We start from the raw sequence: 23500 nt of genomic DNA on the forward strand, positions 1-23500 counted from the left end.
ATATAGTCCCTTGTAGTACCCTGCCTCCCAAACTTCCCTCTCCACCCTATCCCTTTGTTGCATCATATTCGAGTACATCTGCCCAAGCCCTGCAGAAATCAACATCTGACGAGTTGCATCCCTCTCCCCCCAAACTCGTATCACATCTTCCTCTGCCCTCTATACTCGGCCCCATAGCTCCTCTAGCTCATCATCCTGCTGACGAAGAACATCCACCATGCCTCCTCTAATATCCGCTCAGACTCCTCCCTCTCCTCCCTCAGAGCATCCACCTTTGTCCTCACTATATGGAGGCTCTCTGTCAAATCTGCTATCTCCCGTTGCAACCGCTCCACCTCTGCCTCCACGCTCTCCCTCCTAGCTCTCTCTATTTGTATCTCATCCTCAAGGGAGAGGAGCCTCACCTGGGTTGTGTCTCTCTCATGTTGCACTTTGTCAAGATTAGCATGTGATACTCTTTCCCTACCCTCCACCTGTTCCTCAGGAATATCCATGGGTACAACATCCTCTCCCCCACCAACCCCTCCCTCTATGGCCTCTCCTACTGGTACTGCTCCTGTCTCTCCCTCTCCCTCCTCAGGATCCCTCCTCCATACAACCCTAACCCTCCTCTGTTATCCCCCAGCACCACACCCTGCACCAACCACAACTCTCTCACATGGTCCATCATCCTCCCTGCCGACTACCTGATCTACTGCCAGTTGCAACTCATCCTCCTCCAAAACCCTAAGAATGGTAAGAACTAGAAAGTGCCCCTCCCACTAGCTCTCGTATCCCCCTGTCATCCCTAGATCCTCATGTGCCCCCATCCGCTCATCCCAGACCAAATGTGACACTGTCTGAAAAACTGGTCCTGCCCTCCAATGGACTCACTATCGGGCCCCAAGATCTTACCTCTCATGTAATCCAAGGATATAATGGGATGTATTCCACTATGTCCTGAACCTGTCCAAGCTATCTTTCTACTCTATACAGTGCATAATACTCCATGATGTATACTGACCTACCAAACATCCACATCTCCACTCCATCCCAGTGTAGCTGCCAATCCCCCTTTTATCTCTCACAACCCAAAAATGGTCGCCATGTAAACTGCATAAGCTCATTAAGAATTTGGTGCCAAAACCATATAGACCCTATCCGAGTGTAATGCAGCAGCCCCTTGTACCTATCTACATATGGCCGATGGCCCCGCCTGTCCTGTACACCTAGTGGCTGAGTAACCGCAATATGCTCCCAAGCCCAAATATGGAGAAGTGTCACTCCCATAGACAAGCTAGCATACTCCATGTACACCACCAAATGCATATCATGATATAAATGATCCAACATCACAGCTCCCTAGGCATACTGCATGCCATCATGTACCATGAAATAAAGGCACCTGCTCCATCCAATAGGAAATCCATGCCAAACGAGATCCGGTATAATCCGTCTGCAAAAAAAATCCACAAATCACGAGTACCACACAAGGAATATGTCGAATACCCATCGCCCTACCCAAGTGCATCCTACTCCTTTCCAGCATCGGTAGGGTCTCATACTCACAAACCTCCTGAAGATAAAAATCTGTTGCATCCAAATGGTACTCTGGGATGACACCGCGAACAGGGATCTTCAAGATCCTCCATACATCTAGAAGACTCACTGTTGCCTCACCAGTAGGTAGATGGAAGGTGTTATACCTACTGTCCCACCTCTCAACTAAAGTCGTCATCATCACAGTATGAGCTCCTATCCTCGGCTACTAGCCCACAAAATGCAACCCTAGAGCAGCTAAGACCTCCAACTCATCTGGCCGCAACTGTCGATATAAACTCATGGTAGCAGGTCAATGCTCCCTCAAAGCCAACGGCCCCAACTCATCCTGCATCTAACAATCCAATTCATTATTCCATGTCCTAAAGTCCTATTCTACCTTCGGGTGTACTCATACCTTCAACCTATCCCAAAATTCTAAACCTATTTCTACTTTCTTCTTTCCCCAACACATGCACTGATTCACTCCTCGCTCACACCCAACCATGGTGCTTGTGCCATTCTGTAGGCGGACGTGCTAACAGACACCCTAGCCTATCCCACCCCTAACCTGGAAACTCCTTCAACGCAAGCACCTGCGCAACAGCGCGAGCACCCGCGTAATACCTTATGCGCCTGCACGGATGCGCGCACGCGCTAAACACCAGTTCCCCCCAAAACTCCTTTCTATCTGGATTTCACCCGTGAGTGCCTATGCTAATCACTAGCAATCACGCTAACCCATAGGCACACGCATTGAAATGACGATCAGCGCATCCACCTCGCCTAATTTTGGCCCTAAACTAATCCCTAATTCTACCCTAAACCTAAAAATCCACAAAGGAGGATAGTCCTACGTACCAATGGTCCATAGCCTGTGGGTCTATCATACCTTTGGATCCTCTTGGCGTGATGCTCACGTGTGGGAATGCGATCCATCTCTCCTCTCCTTCTAGGCTCTGATTGGCTCCAAGGCTTGTGTGTAACAATGACTCCTCATTGGGCCCTTTGTGGCTTATATGGACCCCCTTGAGGGCCCATTCCCTTTGCAATCTCTCTCCTTCTATTTGCTCCTCTACTTTTTCTACATCTGCTCCCTCTTTCTTTTTCAGTCATCTCCTCCACCCAAATTCTTCCTTCTTCATTTCAAGAATTTTTCATCAATTTTTTTACAAAAGAAAAAAAAAATCGACAAAATTCTCGAGGGGGCATACACCTCCCACGCTTTACGTTGGGGCATCTATTTCTTTTTCCTTCTATCTTTTACCCACCGCCAAATTTTCCGCTGCATAAAAGAGGGGCAAAATGTAGGCACTTAAAAATAATTATTTTAATTATTTTAAGTTCTTGACATAATTAATTTATTAATTGTGCCAATTTTAATTCCTCCTCAATATTAATTAATTATAATTAATGTTGTCACTATAGTCTGTTTAATAAATCAATCCACCTTTATTCTTCTAAAGATCCTTAATATTAAGTCTCCTCAAATTCCTCATTTAATTAATTAATTAGTCTAGGTGATTCCTACAAATCACCTTTTTGCCTAATCCATCATTTACCTAATGAATTCTTCTAGAAGCTCCCTAAACTCACTTAGCATTATTCTTCTACTTTTTAATTCCCTCCACTCATTCTCTCTCCTAGTCAAATCCTCCTACAAATCTTATCTACCCAATCCCACCTAATCATTCTTCTAATCCCTCTCCTAATGAGTTGCTAGTGGCTAATCATCATGATTAGCCACAAAGTCAACTCCTTGTCCCTTCCACCCAACCACCTTCCTTAAATGCTCTTTTCCTAGGTGAATGTGAGATTTTCAAAATCTCACATTCTTCTAGGCATCCCATCCTCCAAGGAATTTTTAATTCTTCCTTATTCCTCCAATCCCCATGAACATCATTTTTGATGAATTTTTAATTCTTCATCTCTCTCCCTCAAGGAATATTTTATTCCTTGTTCTTCCCTAGGCACATTGGGAAGTCTTCCCAATGAGCCTTAAGGAGTGTGGAGACAAGGAATTCCTTTAAGGCATATCTCTTGGTCTCCACACTTGTCGAGTCATCTCCTCTTGGGCCTTGTGTGGGCTCACAAGAAATCCTGGCCCTCCATCTTGGGTCAATCCTAGCCCTCCATTTCTCCTCCTCTCTTCCTATAAATTGAGGACTCCATCTCCTCATATCTCATCTCCAAGTTTAGTAAATCCATGCTGCTAGTTTGTGCCCAATAAATCATCCTCATACCCTTACTATACAAAATTTGCACTCATCCATACTTAGCCATTTCATCCTTTGATTATCAATCCATCCTCTCTCATCCATCCATCATATTCCATTTGTGCACAATATTGGAGATCCAACCACATTATTCCTATTGGACCGATCATATCAAGCTAGGAAGAGGTGCATTCTTGGCTTCAACAAGAGTTTGAATCGGAGGAACAAGAGAATCCTCTCTTGGCAAGGTATAAAGGTTGTTTCATATTTTGATCTTTTGGTTGTTTTATATATTTTGTCATTGATTCAATCTAACCTTGCATTTGTGAGATTTCCCTTGGTTCAATTATTATAGTGCACTTGATTCTTTACAATTTTAAAAAAAATTATATTTTTGATTGTTTTGGTGCAAGTTATGTTTCGCGCACGAATAGGTACCCCGATTTTTAGGATGTGATCGATTGGAAAAATCATTAAAAAAAATACTCAACAAAAAATTACAAAAAATACACAACTTCTAGTTCTCACTCTTAATTATCTTTTTGCCAAAGGATTTGTCAAAATACTAAATATAGCTATGACTTTTTTGATGTGCACGTCAGACACTATGTTATGTTTATAAAAAAAAATCAAGGTCTATTTTTTGTTTGCGGAGGATTTGAACCCCCTTAATCTTATCCAATTTAAAAAAAATTTAGTAGTTTGCAAACTAGATTCAGAGTACTATAATATTTGTTCTTTGAATATCTTCATATCTTGAGCGGATGACTTTCAACTTTCGCCTCCAAGTTCAGGTTAACCTGATTTAAGAAAAAAAAAAAAAAAAAAAGTGTCCACTTTTTCCCCCCTTTTTGCACACCATCTTTGTGCACTTACCCAGATGGTAGACCAATATGCACAAAATATTCAAATTTTCTTTTGAGCTGGGAGCTGATAGTTGTTAATACACCCAAGCAATCTCTAGTATGGGTGATTACCCTATTACAATTTATGAATTCATAAGCTCTTTGAGCTGCAATTTTGCGATCTACCACACCTACTACAACATGCATATCATCAGACATCATGTAAAATTTCTCAAGTAATAATCTGAATTTAGGCACTCTAAATGCAAAATCTTGCAGGGTTTGTTCAACAACAACTTCTACCTCTGAGCTCAAACGATGTATGTCTGCCACGAACTTCAAAGCTAGCAAGAGGGAAGTAACAATAGCTTTAATTTTTTCCAAATATGAGAAGTGTACAATTGTTGGACAATGGGAATTATATCAGCCCTAGAAGCATCTATCGTGTTTGATGTTTGGAGCATGCTAATCTAAGAATCCTTTGATCCCATCTCAATGATTAGGCTCTCGACCCTTCCTTCTAGCTTTAGTTTTTGTTGTTGTGGCTCAAAAATTATCCTCTGAAGGGCCTACTCTGTCACTACCTTGGCCTCCCATTCTTTTTCAAATTCCACCCAAACCTCATGAAGCTCCTTATCAAATTGTGACTGCTTATAGATCAAATCTTGTTTCAACTGAACTTGAGTAGCAGAGAAAGAAGAATGTTCTTGATGGACTTGAGAAAGTTCGGCCATTCGATCTCATAGATGGTCATGTAATGTTTGCTTGGCTTGCTTCTCTTTTGCCAACCATACCTGATGTTTGTTTAATCCAGTCTTGAATAAGTTTCTTTCAACCATAATACTCTGAAGTTCATTTTGGATGCACGTTACATCCATGAGATTAGCTTTCAGTAGGGCAGTTTCCTGATTTTTGCTTTGTAATTCTTTGGTTAAATTTTCCCTCTCCTATTGAATATCCCTAAGCTAGGCTACTAAATTATTGAGTTGCTCTTATAATTTGGCCTTCTCATCTTGACTCTGTTGAGATAAAGCTAGAGTTTTTTCTTGCAACTCTTTTGTTAATCGAGCAATATCCTTAGATAACTGAGCAATTTCTAAGTCTTTTGCCTTTTCTCTTGTTCTCAGGAGCTCCATGGTGTTTTTCATGTTTTTCAATTTTGCCTCTCTTTTCTCAAGATGACATGAAACTTTCAAGAAATATATTGTCACTATCTTTTGTGTTTCTTCCATTACCTCCACCTTGTCTTGGGCGGGAGCTTGGCTCATACTGATGCCCACAAAATGAATTGTATAATCTTTAGGTTTCATCTGGCCCTCTGTCCTGATTACATTGGGCACTTTTGTGGCAAACATGATGGATCGGTGGGTTTCATCATAGATAGTCTCAAAAAATGGCTTTGCAGGTTTGACAACATCTTTGTCTCTCCTCTTTTGTGCGTGCTTTTCGTGAGCCATTCTAGTAGCATCTACTTGATTCTTAAAATTAACTAGAGATGGAAAATATTGTGTGGCAACGGGATGCCTGGGAGGCAAAGAAAAAGGGATCAGAACAACAAAACACCCATATTGAGCTTGTCTTGGCAAGTTTAGCATCGATGGTGAAAAAGGAGGGATACTTTACATTTTTCCAGCAAACATGGATGGTGGCACAAGACTTTGTTTAGACATTGAAAACGTTGGGCTAGACTACAGGGTTTGAAAGGGTACAATGGAGATACACCTACAGAGAAAAGTGAGGAAACTGGGAGGACAAAAGAAGGAATCATCCTGGGGGTTGTAAAAGATATGCTCATAGTTGGGGTGACATAAGTGTTTGGGTAGTGGCAGCCATAGCAATGGGCACTTGAACAGGGATAGGAGACTACACTACAAGAACATTGTCTACTTGGGATTTAGTGGGGCTGGTATTGGGGATCCGACTAAAGATTGAGAAGAAAGGAGAGGGGAAGCAAAAAGTAACTGAGCTTTCACCGTAGACAAAGTTGGACTTGACTTCACTGTTTGTTTAGAAATTGTCTTGTGGATTACTCATCTTCTGCCTCTTATCTGATGTTAGGTTGTTGGTTTCAAAAGTCTATTGAGAAGGTTGTGTATCTTGGGACTTCCTTTATGGAAGAAGAGTATGCGTCTTGTGGACTACAGGAAACTCTCCCTCAAAGCCCTGAGTAACACCTAATTCTACTACGATATTCTTTTCCTTCACCTCCCAAAGCTCACAAGCTGGTTCTTCCTCTTCATATTCTTCAGTATCACTATGTTCTTGATTCTAGATGTCATCAAATGTATCATCTAGTGGATTAGCTTGGAATTCAGGAGTAAGATCCTTTATCTCTTGTCGGAAGGTCCAAAAATCTACAATTTTATTTTCCCGCCAACCATTCTACTTCATCTTCTTTTGGAGGGTTGTGTTAATTTTCTTTGTAGGGTTCATTCATCTCATTATATCATAAAAAATATATCCACTTAGGCCTTTCAAGGTGGGACATTGTGATATTGGCAGGGTCTATGTGAATATCCAAGGAGTCTACTAACGGACTATGACGCTCCCCCAATAGGGTTAGGAAATATGTGTGACCTTGGTCTTCTGATCCGATAAATAGTCGTCTAGATCATAATGCCATTCATCCTGAATAAAAATTAAACCCAAATGTGCCATCTTAGTAGTCAAAATATATTCAACAATATCATTCTGCCTTGGGAGAGCGATAGTCCCTAAAGACTTAGGGACATCATACAAATAATTTGATGTTTACCTAACCCATACACCTTATCGGCAATTGAGAGTTGTCTGAATAATTCTATGGCAAGAACTCTATTAGTTGGGTAGGTCGGAAGATGGAAAGGCTAGTCATCAAAACCATGCACTCTTATTATCGAAACATTTTCTCTTAGAAACCAATCACAAGGGGTCTTTGATTTGGACATCTATTCCACTTTCTTAGGGGAGAAACGGGTATACGGATTTTCATGACTCAAATCCTCTAAAATAGGAATCAAAAAACAATCATAGAAGGTATAATAGTCATACATAGAGGAAAAAATGTAAGTTTGGGCTGACACTAGCTTTCTCCACCTTTTCTCATCTACTATAGACAATTGTATATACCAGCTAAAGAAAATCGGGTTTTGATACAAAAACATGTGAGCCAGAAAAGAGAGATACCTACTTCTGACTCATAATATATGAGCTCTCTAAGCATTCCCTTTTGTATGATGTCTACAAAATCAAAATGGAAAGGAACCTTCTGCTTCCTTAACTTAAATGCTAGGTCCATGTGGAGCTCAAGACCGAACACAAAAGCTAACATAGAGAAAACATCCCACACATCTTGATTAAAAGCTTTAATGTTCAAAGTAAATTTTGGTGATTCCCTTGCTGCTATCTGTAATTCACTATTGTAGGATTTAAGACCATCATTACTCAAACCCCAATACTCCTCCATCTTTATTTTCTTAAAACACTCTACACCTACTTCTCAAGTCGGGATACATAGCATCTCATCTATGCTAGCAGCATTCATAATTACTTGCACAGTTTTCCCTTGAATTACTCTAGTATTCGCATGAAAATTCATGATGCTTGCATGCAACAATTTTAGACAAAAATGGACAAATGGCAACATGTATTGTGGGAGACCACAAAATCATAAAAAAAACCCCAAAGTCTCTAAATATTTCTTCTTCATTTTATCCTACATTCTTGCACAAGCACCTTCACGAAGAGGTTTTGGATTTTCTTGCAAGTCAGGGTCATGAACATTATCAAACTCATCATTTACGAGGGTTGTGTTTATGTGAGCTACCTTTGAAGTTGTTTTGGTATGTGGGTATGTCAGTTTCTGTAGTATTTTTGCACAAGCATAAGAAACAAACCCAAACACGTCAATGACAGTCATGGGAGTGGAAGGTCCTTCTCCTTCAGCTGAAGTTCTTTCGAGCATCATGATAATCTCTATAAATTATTTGAATGAACTTTTTTTTGTTCCATTCTTGCAACAATCAAACCTTGCCTGCAATGTTACACCAACTTTAAATTCTTAACTTATTTTCAACAAAACCCATTTTACCTCACGGTAACCTTAGATTAACTGCATGGTAAAGCATCACATTCAAAGCATGTCAATATTTAGGATTTTCATGCAAGATTAATTCATGGTTGATGCAAGAATACCACCTCACCACAATACTTTATTGCTTTCTATTCTCAGAAGGCGGATTTTTGGAAATGAGAGCTACAAGTAGAGAGTATGTTTTTTGTCACAAACCTTTCATTTATTTTTGGACAACTGAGCTTCATGAAAATTATTTATTACTCGATTTCTTGCAGATTTAAACCTTTATGGTAGGATGCATGGCTCGTGTTCGCATGACTTGCGTTTTCCAAGGACATTGCCAATGACTTGTGTTTTCCAAGGATGTCACCACCAGCTCACGATCTTTTTGCCAGCTTGGCTTTGCACACAATCCCTCATCCTAAGTTAGATTTCTGAGGATTTTTTTCTGATAGGATCCCTATACCACTACCATATGGAATTTTTGGCCTGGCCTATAAATGAATCGTGCATTTTAACTAAAAACCAACCAAGGCTAGCTTTTAGGTAAAATACTTAGTCAATTATCAACTTTTGCTAGCTTTCTTCCTATATAGGCAAGATGCTGCTAGATATGCCCATTAGGCTAGTTATCTCCAAGCCGCAGTTGGTCTTTCTGGGAGAGATTACAAATAATAGGTTAATACGTATGTCCGAACTCAAGCATGCCTTAGGGATAATGGCCATCAAGTGGATTTTGGGTGATGACTTCATCATTGAGGAGGACAAATATAAAGTAAATACTAAGAGTGCTTCCCAATTTGTGGCCTCCTTATTGGACTTAGGAGAATAGAAGGGTAAGATAATCTTGCTAACCAGGGAAGTGTTCCCAAAGCACCTTCTTGGTGACCTAGAGAAAATTGTTCATTCCTCGGTTATTGGCCTTGGATTTCCTATGGCTATGGACCTAAGGCTCTACAATGACCTTGGAGAGGTGGCTCCTTGGATCATATTTCTTGGGGGTTTTTGCACCACCAACATAGAGCAGCATTGAGAGAAATTTTCTATCACCTGACATTTTTTGATGCGGTTCATGGGTGTAGAGCCTATCTTTGGTTTGGACCAGTATACGAATTTTTAGAATCTTATAGCCCCACATGCTCATGTTGTCGCTTGTGTTAAATTTTGACCACTTGTGCTAATACCTCCTGCAAATAATATGTCTTCCTCCAATGAAGACGAAGAAGAATAAATATATTAGGTTGTTTCTCTTTCATCATATACCATAATAGTTATGCTTGTAGGCCTAAGAGCCATTTTGTATTGTAATATGTAAATACTACTCTTTTGGCTTGCATTTTGTTTTGTTGCATCAAATGTGGGGACTTACCTTTTGTTACTATTCAGACCTAAGCACCCCAACTATACATAAATCTACACTTTACACACTATTCACAAGGTTAATTAATTCATTGTTCTAACAAAATGGTTTGAGTTGAACCCCATTCACTAGGATTTTCCAATTAAAATGCATTTGATTATTTACACAAAATAATGTGGTATGGCCCTTCCCACAGAGAGTCAAATTTTTGGTGTTGTCCTAGCTTGGTAGTACGCTCATTGTACTTCAGCACTAGATCCCCACATTTAAAAATTGGGTTGAGAAGATTTCTTATCAAACCATCTTTTAACCACCTGTTGTCTAGCATCAATTGTTTCCCAGGAAATTTCTCTATGTTCTTCCAATTAAAGTAATTCTACCAATCAAACCTCCATTTCTCCATTTCTCCATTCTCTTCAACCTTTAGAGATTTAAGTAATTGCAGTGTTGGAATTTCCATGGAAATAGGAAGTACGACTTCCTTTCCATAGAATAACTCATAAGGAGAGGTTTTCAAGATCTGTTAGGGAGTGATCTGGTTGGCCCAAAGTGCATGTGTCAGATTCTTGTGCCACTCTCTTTTATGCTCTGAGCCTATTCTTTTAATTAGCCTTATAAGGTTCTTTTTTGTTGATTCAACAAGACCATTTCCTTGAGGGTAATAATTAGAAGGCATTTTGAGGAATATCCCATTATTCAATGCAAACTGGCAGATTTCAGAACCTAAAAAGGCTCAAGCATTGTTGGAGATAATGGTTTTGGGGGAGCAAAACCTTGCAACCAGCTCTCTCAAGAATTTCAGGATTTTTGCTTCTATTGCATTCTTTAAGGGGACTACCTTTGTCCATCTAGTGAAATATTTAAGGGGGCTACCTCTATCCATCTAGTGAAGTAATCCATTACTACCAATATCCATTTATGCCTAGCACTAGATGAGGGGTTAATGGTGCCTATAAAATCTAATCCCCATTGTGCAAAATGCTCATCCACCACAATAGGGATAAGGGGCATGGCTGAATTTTTTTTTTTGCCCACAAAATATTGACACTCCTTACATGCTTTGACCAGCAAGTGGGCTTGATTAAACATGTTAGGCCAAAAATAACCGGCACCCATAATTTTAGTAACAATGGTCTTTGAAGAAAAATGTTTTCCTACTGGAGGAACTCACGGAGAATCATTTCAGCTTGCTCCCAACTTACACACCTTAAGAGGACTCCACTAAAATTTTGCTTAAAAAGCACGCCTTCCACCAGCACATAACCACTATTATGTAGCCTATAGAATCTTCTTTTGTGAGGAGGAAGATTTGGAGGGTATCTTCTAGTTTGCATGAACCTAGTCTTGTCTTGGACCCAACAATCCATTGATTCCACCTCATTAACCAAAACATGTTCAGACTGATCTTCTTCTTCTCCGGATGTGAGTTCCTGAGCATATATTCACATAGCCCCCTTACCTATACTACCTTGGTGGGCTTGAATTCAATATCATATTCTAAAATTTTGTTAATCCAGTTAGTTCTTTTCTCTGTTATCTCCCCTTCCATGATATATTCACGCACGTGGGGGTGTGCGACATACATTATAGTTTTGTTACAAGAAACTAGATGCCAAACTTTCTTCAACCCTTTGACAATGGAAAAGGCTTGTCTCTCCATGAAGTTGTACTTAACTTTGTAGCGTTTTAGTGTTCAGGAATGGAATGTTACTAGGTGTTCCCCTTTTCCTTCATCATCTTTATGAGCTAAAACCATGGCGATGCTGAACACACTACTATAGACATACATAATGAAATCTTTAGAGAAATTCGGGTTGACCAATACTGAGGTAGAAGATATGACTTCCTTCACTTTCTCAAAGGCCTTCCTTGCTTGATCATTCCACTTAAAGGGTCGATCCTTCTTAAGCATTAGGGTTATGGGTCTGATCATTCCAACAAAGTCAGGGATAAATCTACTGACAAAGTTTATCTTTCCTAGGAAAGATTGAACACCTTTCTTGTTTATGAGTAGCGGTAACCCTCTAATGGCTTCTATACAATCAGGGTCAATTGAAACCCCTTCTTTGGACACCACAAGACCTAGCAGTTTTCCTTGCAGAACTCCAAATATGCACTTCTTAGGATTCAGGGAGACCCCAAATTCCAAACATTTCTAGAAGAGAAACTCTAGATGGTCAAAGTGATCCTCCCTATTCTTAGAGAATATAGTTAAATCATCTTGATAAATAAGAATAATATTATTTATTAGCTCCTAGAAGGCTATGTCCATGGCTCTTTAAAAATTAGCTCCCGCATTGGACAATCCGAACGATATTTTAGCATAAGAAAACATTTCCCACTTAGTAGTGAACGTAGTTTTGTGTTGATCTTCTTCTTTAACAAGTACTTGGTTATACTTAGAGAAATCCTCAAGCATGGAAAACATCTCTGACCCGACCACTATTTGTAAGATCTACTCCATGGATGGGAATAGATAGTGGTCTTTTAAAGAAACTATATTCAGGTTCCTAAAATATACATAGAGGCGGATATCTTTGTTCTTCTTGCGAACTGGAATCAGATTAGAGACCCAAGTGATATGTTTAATTGGGTACACTATCAGGGAGTCAACTAGCTTCTTCAATTATTGAGCCATAAGGGACTCGATATTGGGATTAACCGTCCTATGTTTTTGCCTAATGGGTTTGGCTCCCTCTATTAGCTTGATTGTATGTTAGATGACAGAGGGGTTATATCCCTTGAGGTCATCATATGACCATGCAATGACTCCTTTGTATTTATTGCAGAAATGAATCAGCCTATCCTTGTCACGTTGGGGAGAATTCTTTCCCACTTTTAGTTTCTTCCCTTCTGCTACCTTCAACTCAAGTATAATCTCCCTTGTTTGTTGTGAACTTCCTTTTGTCATTTCGAGCTTCATCACAGTCAAACATGTTCTCCAAAGTAATCAGCACCCTTGGAAGCTTATTAGTTCTAAGCTAAATGATTTTATTTTCATACGCCTTAGCCAATTTGGGCTATAATTGTTCAACAAATTTACATGATTGTTGGATGAACATGGCTATTTGTTCGTCATTTTCAAGCACTTACTAATTTTGATCATTGTTTGGAATAGTTGGTCTGACAATCACTTAGACAACATCTTCATTTTTCAGCAACTCAAAAGCGGGATCAAATTGGGACCCTACTATATTAGTCAGTCGACCACCACATTTTGCCATCTGAGATTTATCATAATATTAAAAGCTTCAAAGCTTTATATAAGATCCCATACTCTATGTTGATATGAGCACATCCAGAAATGTTTTATTGCAGATTGACCTCGGACTTGTTTCACCACAAGCTCAAAATATTCAAGGACTCTTAGTTGCTTGACACCCATATGTTCAATAAGGCTTAGTCTATTGGCATTTGCATGAAGATTGAATTCATGATCTGTTATATTGTCATTGATGTCAATTAACCGTTAATGATGTTGTTGTAATGTTGTTTTGTAACCGGTAGGAAGAGCTAGTGAAAGGAAACTGTAACCAGTAGGTTAGTATGTGGAGTGAACCGGTATTGCTAAGTATTGGAGAGTTGAACCGGTAAACCCTACCTGTTGTTTTGATAAACCCTAATCGATTAAGTCTAGTGAATTGGTTATATTGGTTTATGATCTGATGATGAGTGGTAATTCTTATGACACGCATGCATATTATCTGAAGAGAGTTTCAAAGTGATTTTGGCACGTTGAGGTAACCATTTTTTTGTCTTGGGAATGAGAAAGTATACTGCATGTAATGCATTTAAGCGTGTGATGAGTTACTAAGCTCGATGAAGCGGTGATCAAGGAGCGGTCAAGGCTTTCTTGAATGATGTGTAGAGATTGTTATGTAATCCAATGGTCATTACCTAAACTGACTTGTTTGTAATCTCTATGAGAGAATTAGGTTTTTGTTGTGTTACCAACCTACTTGATTTGTTTATAAGGTCGATGAGTTGTCTTTGTTTAAGTGTTGGCAAATATCAGTTGAGTGTGTGGTTGCCGAACCAGATGATGTATCTGCAGTTTGAGTAAAGGAAAATAGGAGCATGAAAAGGAACTGAACAAGCAAGTGAAGTACTATTCAAACAGATCAACAAACTCCTGTTGTTTTCTAACAATTACAACAGTTAAATCCCCTAACTGGGTAAGCTCTAACAAGCTTGGTGTTATTCAAATCCTCTAACAAGGTGATCCATTAGCTTGGATTTTAAATACTTTACAAAGGTTACTCCTCACAGGGTATTGCTTCTAATAAGGAATTATAGTCGATCCCTTAACTGGGTGGTTCCTAATAGGATCGGTTTTTAACGGAACTTTTTGTAAAAGCTTTAACAAGCTTGGCTCCTAACAGGGGGAACTTCAAAAGAGTTCAAATAGTTATCTTGGGAGTCTCATCTCACCATGGTTTTCCCATTTGGGCTTCCTCGTCAAAAATATTGTGTCAAGTGGTTAATGTTTTTGTGGTTATATTTTATTATGGTTGATTTGTTTAACTACTTAATCCACTTTGATAAGTCATGATAACCGGCAACAATATGATATGAAGTTTTACTTATGTCAGTAATAATATTTGAATGGTTATGAGTTTCAAGTTGTTTATTGTTATCTGTTATAACAGTCAACCAGTTTAGCTTCACAGTTTTTATCTTGACAGAGATATTGCATTGATAGTTCTAAGTTTACTTTGAGAGATTGATTTTGAGATTGGTGAAGTTTTATCAGTTTTTCTATCTACTGATTCACCCCCCCTCTCAGTAGTTGACCAGATCCTTGTTCTTTCATCATACCATCATAGTCTGTGCACTAATTATTTGGACTCTGCTTCATTATTAGAGCAAGGAAACTAAAAACAAAAAGATCTCAGGGTTTTCTCTTCGAACGGAGAGGTTAGGCAAATACTGGCTCTAAATCCTACTTTACATCTCGTTCCATCAAAATACAAGGTCCAAAGCTTAGAACCCAAGTGCTCTTCTTCTTCTTTTCCATCCCACAGATCTTTGGAGACCTTAGGGATAACTTGATCTTCGTTGAAGATAGCATACATCCTGATGCTAGTGGCATGATAATTTCCAAAAGGGTTTGATTCAATGAACTCATTTAGGAAAACTTCTTGTTCAGGTGTCTGGTATCTGGTTACTTCCTCATCTTCCAACAACACTACACATTGCATTTCATCTTTAGTAATAGAGGTGTGGGTCACCTAAAAGCTCATAAAGGCTTCATCAACTACATGTTTAGAATGCAATGTCTTGGACATAATATTTAGCTTGGCTCCATGCTTACTTCTCAAAATGAGGTGCGACCAATCTAGAGAAAGGTATCCGCCTATAGTGGCTGTGAAATACCTTGACAGGAAAAGACTGAAGGTGGGGGAAATGTCAATTATTACAACCTCCTTAGGAACTGTGATGCTTGGGAATGCATACAAGGTCAACGAAAGCTTTCTAATTATACCTATAACTTGGACTTTATTTTTGTCTAGCTACATAACACCTTTATCTAAAGATTCATATTCTAGTTTCAGAACTTCCGCTATTTGATTTGGCATCATCGTGGTGCTAGCCACAAAATCAATCATAGAATTATGGGGCAATTTATTCCCAACAATTAGAGTTAAAAAGAAAGGAGTTGGCTTAGGCTTATCTACCTTTTCATCTGTAGATACCTCTCCTTGATTTGTGAGCACTGCAGCTGAACACACTGGATTCCTAGAATCAAACACTCTATCTTTTGCAAATGCTAGCTTCATCATAGGTTTAGCCAGACTCTTCTCCATTTTGCCCAACGCTTCTTGCAACAAATATTTTTGCTTTGGAATAATGAGAATATCCCATAAGGACATACTTGTGGGATCCTCTTTCAATTGTTCCACAACATTAAGGGTCATAGGGATAGACACCTTTGGAACCTTAGGTTTGTAGGAAGTGATTTCTTTAGGTCTCTAATAAGAAGGAACCGTGGCAGGCTATTCTTGAACTTTGTCCAGACCCGTCTTAGGTTGTACAATCGGGTCGCCTGTGAATCAACATTTCGAGTGAGGGTTATAGTCAGATTGCACCTGAGGAGCCTTTGAGGTTGAAGTAGCAACATCATTAGCAAACAATACTTCCTCATCTTCCATCTAGGAGAAAAGCACATGGTCTGGGGTGATTTTGGAATCTTGCTCTAAAGACATGCCCTACATCTGTGTCGTGAGCACTACATTGTCTATCCCTGGGGATGCATAGACCCCACCGTCAAGATTAATTCTTTGGCTTCGTTTCTCTACCACCGTTTGCTGTAGATTTCCCCTTGGGCAATTTCTTGGCATGTGAGCTTCATTACAGGGCAAGCACCAAGAATTGGTGTCATACACCAAGTTATTTTGTCCTACGAATAGCTCCTTGATTTGACTCAGAGGTATAGCTTGTACGGGAGTCGCGATTGGGACAAACTAATTAGTTGGCTACAATTGAGTAGCTTTAGTACCGCCCTGGTACTGATTCTATTGATATAGAGGCCTTCAATCTTGATAGTTCTAGAACGCGGGTCTTGCAGGAGCTTCTTGTTGACTTTGTATATATTAATTATTTCATTTGAAAAGGTCCACAACAAATTTTTCATATCATTTACCTCGGTTGCCAAAGAAGATGATGCAGCAACATTACTTTGTTGGGAATTAGGATAGATATACATGGATTGCAGCTGAGTTGATATGCTCGAAGGTGCTTTCTCTAGAAATTTCCATGATAATTCAAGGAAGATTAGCATGAGAGGTCTTTGAGGAAGTTTCCCAACGTCAATCAGGTTTTTTTTTCACTCGAACTGCAAGTTCATATGCATCTAGGAGTGTGTTCTTGCCAAGGGATTGAATTGTGAGGGATATGTCAAAGTTGAACGCCTTGAGATAAAAGACAAATGTCATATCTGCAGGAGGATGGGCAGTGACAAGAATTATTTGCCAAGTTTTGTGAAATCTAGTGTTGAAATCAGTAACAGCCTCCCGAGGAGCCCGCTTTATGGCTTTCAACTCTTATAGCAAGGAATATCTATCACCCTTTTCTAATGAACTGCTCAAAGAAGCGATCCCCAAGATGATCCCAATCAATAATTGAATTAGGTTGCAAGGATCGATACCAATCCTAAGCTTTTCCTTTAAAGGAATCCATGAGTAGTCTTAATGCCACATTTTGTTGGGTGACGTTGTGCACAGTGCACACATCAACCACATCTTGCAAGTATTTTGCGGCCCAAGTCTTGGAATCTTCTCTGATGAATTTTGGCAAGGCTTTGAGAGTTGAAGCTGGAATGGGATCCCATTGATTAGGAGGCACAAGTGGGATAAGAGGACTCTGACTATTCCATGTGACAAAATTTGAAGGAGGGGGAATGACCCTTTGCACAGGGGCTTGAACTAGGATTTGCGTGCCTCCTCTTGATAATTTAAGCTAGACTTCTACCAAAGGCGGTACCAATAAACTTGGATTCAATGCAGTTTGGCTTCTAGTAACAGGCCTATGGTTCATACACCTGCTTTATATAAAGAAAATATCGGTCCCACCAGGCATGCCAAAAAAATAACTATTGATGCTTATAATTGCTTCTAAGACAACAAGCATATGGGAATTTCATTAAGAAGGGGACTTATTGCACCTTAGTGAACGACCTATAGGATTTTAGAAGCCGACTCTTCATTATATGAAAGGGAAAAGGGAAGAGAAAACTAAAAATTAAACTAGTCTAAGTGATGCGCTAGAATTTCAAAACTCAACTTCAGAAGCACAATAAACTACACATTAGATGTATAATGTAAAGGGTAAGCTATCTTTTCTTATCATAGCATTCATTATAGATTCACTATCAGTATAATATATTCTCAACATAACCAAAAATTGAAATGAAAGAGTCTAAAACATTAATCAACCAATTGAATTTATGCTTAGAATTATAAAAACTTAAAACAAATGCAAAGATATCAGTCTTCCTTTTAAGTGACATAAAGCATATCATAGAATATAAAGAGTTATATGGAGAGGCCAAAAGTTGGCACAGTCTGAAATATCAAAACACAGAAATAAAATGCTAAAGTATAGAGAACATCAAAATTTACTCTGAGTTGTGAATTCCCTCAAAATGATCCAAAATTTTAATTTTAAAGTCCTCCTAAATATGGACGCAGATCTCCAGGTAACTGCCTTACTTGCTCGATCACATAACTGGTGCCACTTTCTATTTTTCTTTTTCATCTTCATGACATGTCATGATGGCTTTGTAATTGTTTCAACCAACGAATGACTTCTTAATTGATTTCTATCTTTAGAGTTAATCTTCGTCATCGACGGCCATCTCCCAGTTTCTGCATTCCTTGTCACCTTTCTTCAAGATATCATTCACTACCACATGGCCACCAAATGTTGTATGCAACCTCCTGCTCCTTTCCTTCTGCAAAAAGGTCTGCAAGCCTAACACATGGCACTTGGGTGGGGCTTTAGACTCTGTCTTTCCTTTTTCTAAGAGAATGCCCACAGATTTGACGCATGGAAAACCCAATTGATAATGAGCGATCCCACTACAAAAATGAAACCAAAATGCCCATGAAAGGCACATGGCAACAAAACAAGGGCCCGTCGCATACAAGAATAAAATGCCTTCTTAAAACTTCTTCTGCTTGATGCATGGCGGTATAGGAGAAATGATATGATCATAAAAAAAGGGGCCCAATAAAACAAATGATCCATTGGAAATAAGGAACTTATGCATAGTACCTATGGCATCAACGACCTTTGAATGAAGGTGTTTTTTAATTAATATTTTAACATTAATTTAAAGGGTTCACTCGAATACCCCCTTCGAGCGAACCCCATTTTAACCGATTTTTTCAACAAATAGTAAATATGCCCAAGGTGACAAGGTGTTAGAGCAAACCCCCCTGGCGATTTTTGGTCAATGAAGCTCGTGAGCACATTATATCACCTGGCACTTCAGCTCTACTATACCAAGTGCACAAAATTCTTCTCTTTCTTGTTTAAAATTTGCTTGTATGTTGTTTGTTTATTGCATATTTTTGTTTCTTGTTAGATTTTTAAAATTATTTAGGCAAGTATATGTCTATTTTTGTATTCTTGTATTCTTAGATAAATAACTGCATATTTAAATCATAGAGAAAACCTTAAAAAAATCTTAGGTATTCTTAGAAAATCTTTGAAAACCTTAGAAATTAGAAAAACTTAGACAACCTTAGATTTTTTTTAAAAAACATTAGAGATTCTTGTATTAGATGAGAAAACCTTAGAAAAATCTTACAAAACTTTAGAACTTTTATAGAAAACCTTAAAAAAAGTTTTGTATTAAATTAATAAACCTTCTAGAAAAGTACAACCTGAGTTGGCCTAGTGGTGAAGAATTTGTGCTCTTGAAAGAGAAGTCACAAGTTCAAATCTCACAAGGGGGTAGGGTATGTACACCTTATCGGCTTCGACCCATTACCCATCAAAAAAACAAAAAATCTTCTAGAAAAATCTTTAAAAACCTTAAAATATATTCATTAAAATCTAGGGCATGGGCATGAAGTTTGAATAAAATGTAAATGCAGTTCTTAATATCCTATTTTTAAAAATAGTGTAGAGTAAATTCCATGCTTTTACATGTGTGTACATGTACAATTACATAATTTGTAACTTTATGACACCTCTAGATGGTTGATTAGGTTCCACCTATAACACCTGCACCTCAAGAGGGAGTGCCTGAGTATGGTGATATTTTCTTTATATTGATAAGAAGATACATAGGTTGAGAGATATAGTAAATGACCCCTTACTGATGGTGGGTATGAGGATACATGCTAGACTATTTTAACAAGCCTAAAGTTTATTAGAGACCGCTTAGATCAGCATACTTCCTATTCCCTTCAGATTGTAGATGCCATTTTTAGGCAATTGAGGGTAGAGGTATGAGGTGATATTTCCTCAATGAGATCTAGCACCACATCCCCAGGGAATTTATCAAATGAGATATATTTCCTTTCTATTAGGACAAGGTGAAGGTGAGAGCATACTAGGTGACATGGTGCATAGATGTAGTAGTCACCTACATCGTATACCCTCAATTCCTTGTTGCACACGATTGTTATCCTAATAATGACTAGATTCCATTATACTTTGCTCAATAGTTGTATGTTGAGGCCCATTTAGACTTCAAAGTCAAGTAGCTTGACCTAGCCACCTATTTTGGACAGGGGCATGGTAGAGTCGCAGATCGAGAGCCGTATCACAAATCTTATTGATGGGTGTTAGTGTACAAATATTTGGTTGGTCATAGGTTTCTTGCGATACCCATCCCTCGCCCCCGTAGCAGATTGGTTGGTCATTACTTCCCAGGGGGAATAAATTGATAGCATCAGAGATATTGCTGTTGTTGCTCCTATCATTCCTTTTGATCGACTGGGCAGATATATGACGACTCAACCACGACCAGGACCATCCAGAAGTGCATCATCTAACTATTTGGTTGATGGTCGTTATTCTATTGTCAACATCCTGACACCACAAGACACAGCAAGCATCTTAGGAAGTGCTCGCTAGATGTAGATGTCTCATTATTTGGTAGAGGACCTCTTACATGCATACTTTCTAATTTCATCTGCCTTCATATACCATTATATGAGGTTAGGTAGGAGGTGCTTAGAGAATTGCAGGCCGCGACATTCAGTCAGATGCTGAAACATTCACAACATTCTCATAACTCTATGCTGCATGACCCACCAACAAACCACTTCATTGCTATAGAGGGGGAGGTACAGGTTGACCAGGTTCATATCACATCAGAGGGCCTAGATTTATTCGAGGATCAACTACAGGGGATGATTCATTCTAGTTTAATGGAGATGCTACTGCAGTTAAACTCTACACCAATGCCCTCCCATATGCATAGCCCCCTACACTAGTCATTCATATGGATGGTCATAGACAGAGATGTAAATGCAATTGTTGTGGTAGATGCGATGGTATCAGCTGAACGGACTCCAACACCTGATACTCAGGTACATGTATAATAAATGATTTGAAAACATTCACTTATTTGATTTTTAGTTTTTTAGGTAACATATGTAACATTAAAAATTTATATATATTTGTAGGCACAGTTAGGGGAAAGGACCCAGTAGTTGAGCATGTTCCAATTGTTGTGAGGGTTGTTGATACCTTTTGTTCCAAAAATTGAACAAATAAAACCTATTGTTTGAAACAAAAAATATCAATTTTTGTTAGGAAATGTACCAACAGTTGTTAGGAAATGTACCAATAGTTGTTAAGAAATGTACTAATATTGTAAAAAGTAACCAATCAGGTGATGCCACATCGGCTGCACAACTATTGGGGTCTCTTTTGCACGCCTATTGGTCTCACTTTTTTTGGGGGCTGTTTTGGACACCTTGGCAAAAAGCATGCTGATGTGGCATCATATTTGATGATGTGGCCCTGAAACCTTAGTTATAAGCAGGGGACTTGCCAAGTAAGCTGCTGTAAAAAAATCGGAGTGATTCGAAATTTCCAAGTAGGATTTTGAGAAGCGTGAAGTTAGGGTGCACGACTACTGGGTCCTTTCCCCTAGATCATGTTACTCCCAACTTAAGTTTAGAGCATGTGCATAGGTGGGATTCAGTTGATGTGACACCTACTACTGAATACGCGAGTTTTAAATTATTATGTACATATGATTGTTGTATATATGCATGTACACATATACATTATTTTTACAACAAGTACGATTTTATGCATACACATGTATATTTATTGATATTTAATGTGTTCTACTATTTGTAGGAATTTATTGCACATCCATCAAAGTAGGACTCTCACTCAAAGGATCGCTCTGTTCATAGCTGACATGATGACCGAGCTACCACTTAGAGCACATCCATCTACATGTTTACCTTTATATAGACTTTCTTAGAAATGTTTACATGTGTTCATCTGATATGTATTTAGAGACTTGATTACATGTTTGATGATACACCTGTACATTTGATATAATTTATGCTTGATGATACATGTGCATTTGTTGAGATTTAGTTCTTGATGTTTATATGTTGTTTATTTGGTATTGTTTATAGATGTTTATATCTAGATTAGATATTTATATTTATTTTATTTGATGATGTTTATAGATGTTTATATCTCTGAGATTAGATGTTTATAGATGTCAATTTAATCTATATATCATTGTCAAGAACAAGACACAATAATTACATCCCCTTGATCCATTTCAATTGCATCCCCAAGTTCTATCTCTATTCATGAGTTTAAACACTAAGTTATAAGTTCAATTCATGAGTTTAAACACTAAGTTGTAAGTTTAATCCATGGGTTCAAACATTACTACAAGAGTTCAAACACTACTAGAAGTCCAAATCATGATTTCAAACACTACTATGTCTTAAGTGGTCCTAAGTATCATGTCTTAAGGGGTCTTATCTCTTACTTCAGGCCAATCTGAGATGATGTCCTAAGGGGTCCTATGTCTTAAGGGATCATTCTTGAAACAATTACTTCAAAGATGAATTTGACTTGAAATATACCTCGTGTTCAAGTGAAACAATTACTCTGGGGATGCATTTGACTTGAATTTTATACCTCATTCTTGAGTTCAGATATTGTACTATGAGTTCAAACACTACTCTAGATATAAGCTTGATTCATGAGTTCAAACACTACTATGACAACTAAATACTCATACCACGTCAAGTGGTTCAACTCGATCTTCAATAACAATTAATATTTTCTTGTGATCTTTTCTATCTAGTCTCCACTTCTGGCATCCAAATGAATGTGGAACTAGATGAAGAATTACGTTGACAACAATTACTAGGTGTCTATAGAGATATACCTTGTCATTAGTTTGACATTCAGTCAAATTAATCCCATGTTGAACAGTTTTGATTTGTTTGAAATATGCCCCTTGTACTACAACTGAGCCTGCATGAGAAACAAGTTCCAAGGTGAGAATTTGCAAAATATATTTCAAACATTTTAAAATTACTTTGAACCTAAGATGCACAACTTATTTTAAAATAATTTCAAATTTATATTCAAATAATTTACACATGAATCAGTGAACTTATGAGAAATGGCATTCCATCGCTTTGTTTAAGTTTTTGTTAACTTCTTCCTGTCTTCCGTGCAACACAATAAATAATAACTAACACCTTATATATTTTCAACATCTACTATGACTGCAAAAACATCTATTGCACAAAAAAATTACATGAAAAATTCAAACTTAAATTAAATAAATTATATTTAAACCATTAGAATTTAGGTCTTAGAGATTGAATACACACACACACACACATGAATTTTCACGTATGTAAATTATAAAGTTGCATGTGAGATATGAATATGTGTACCTTTTTTAATCAATCTTGAAATATGGTCATAACCACTAGAAATCAAAGGAATGTCTTCAAAGCTTTCATCCCCATCTTCATCGTATGTGTCAGTA

The sequence above is a fragment of the Cryptomeria japonica genome, chromosome 5 (genome assembly GCF_030272615.1).
Source record: "Cryptomeria japonica chromosome 5, Sugi_1.0, whole genome shotgun sequence".
In the NCBI taxonomy this organism is placed as follows: Eukaryota; Viridiplantae; Streptophyta; class Pinopsida; order Cupressales; family Cupressaceae; genus Cryptomeria; species Cryptomeria japonica.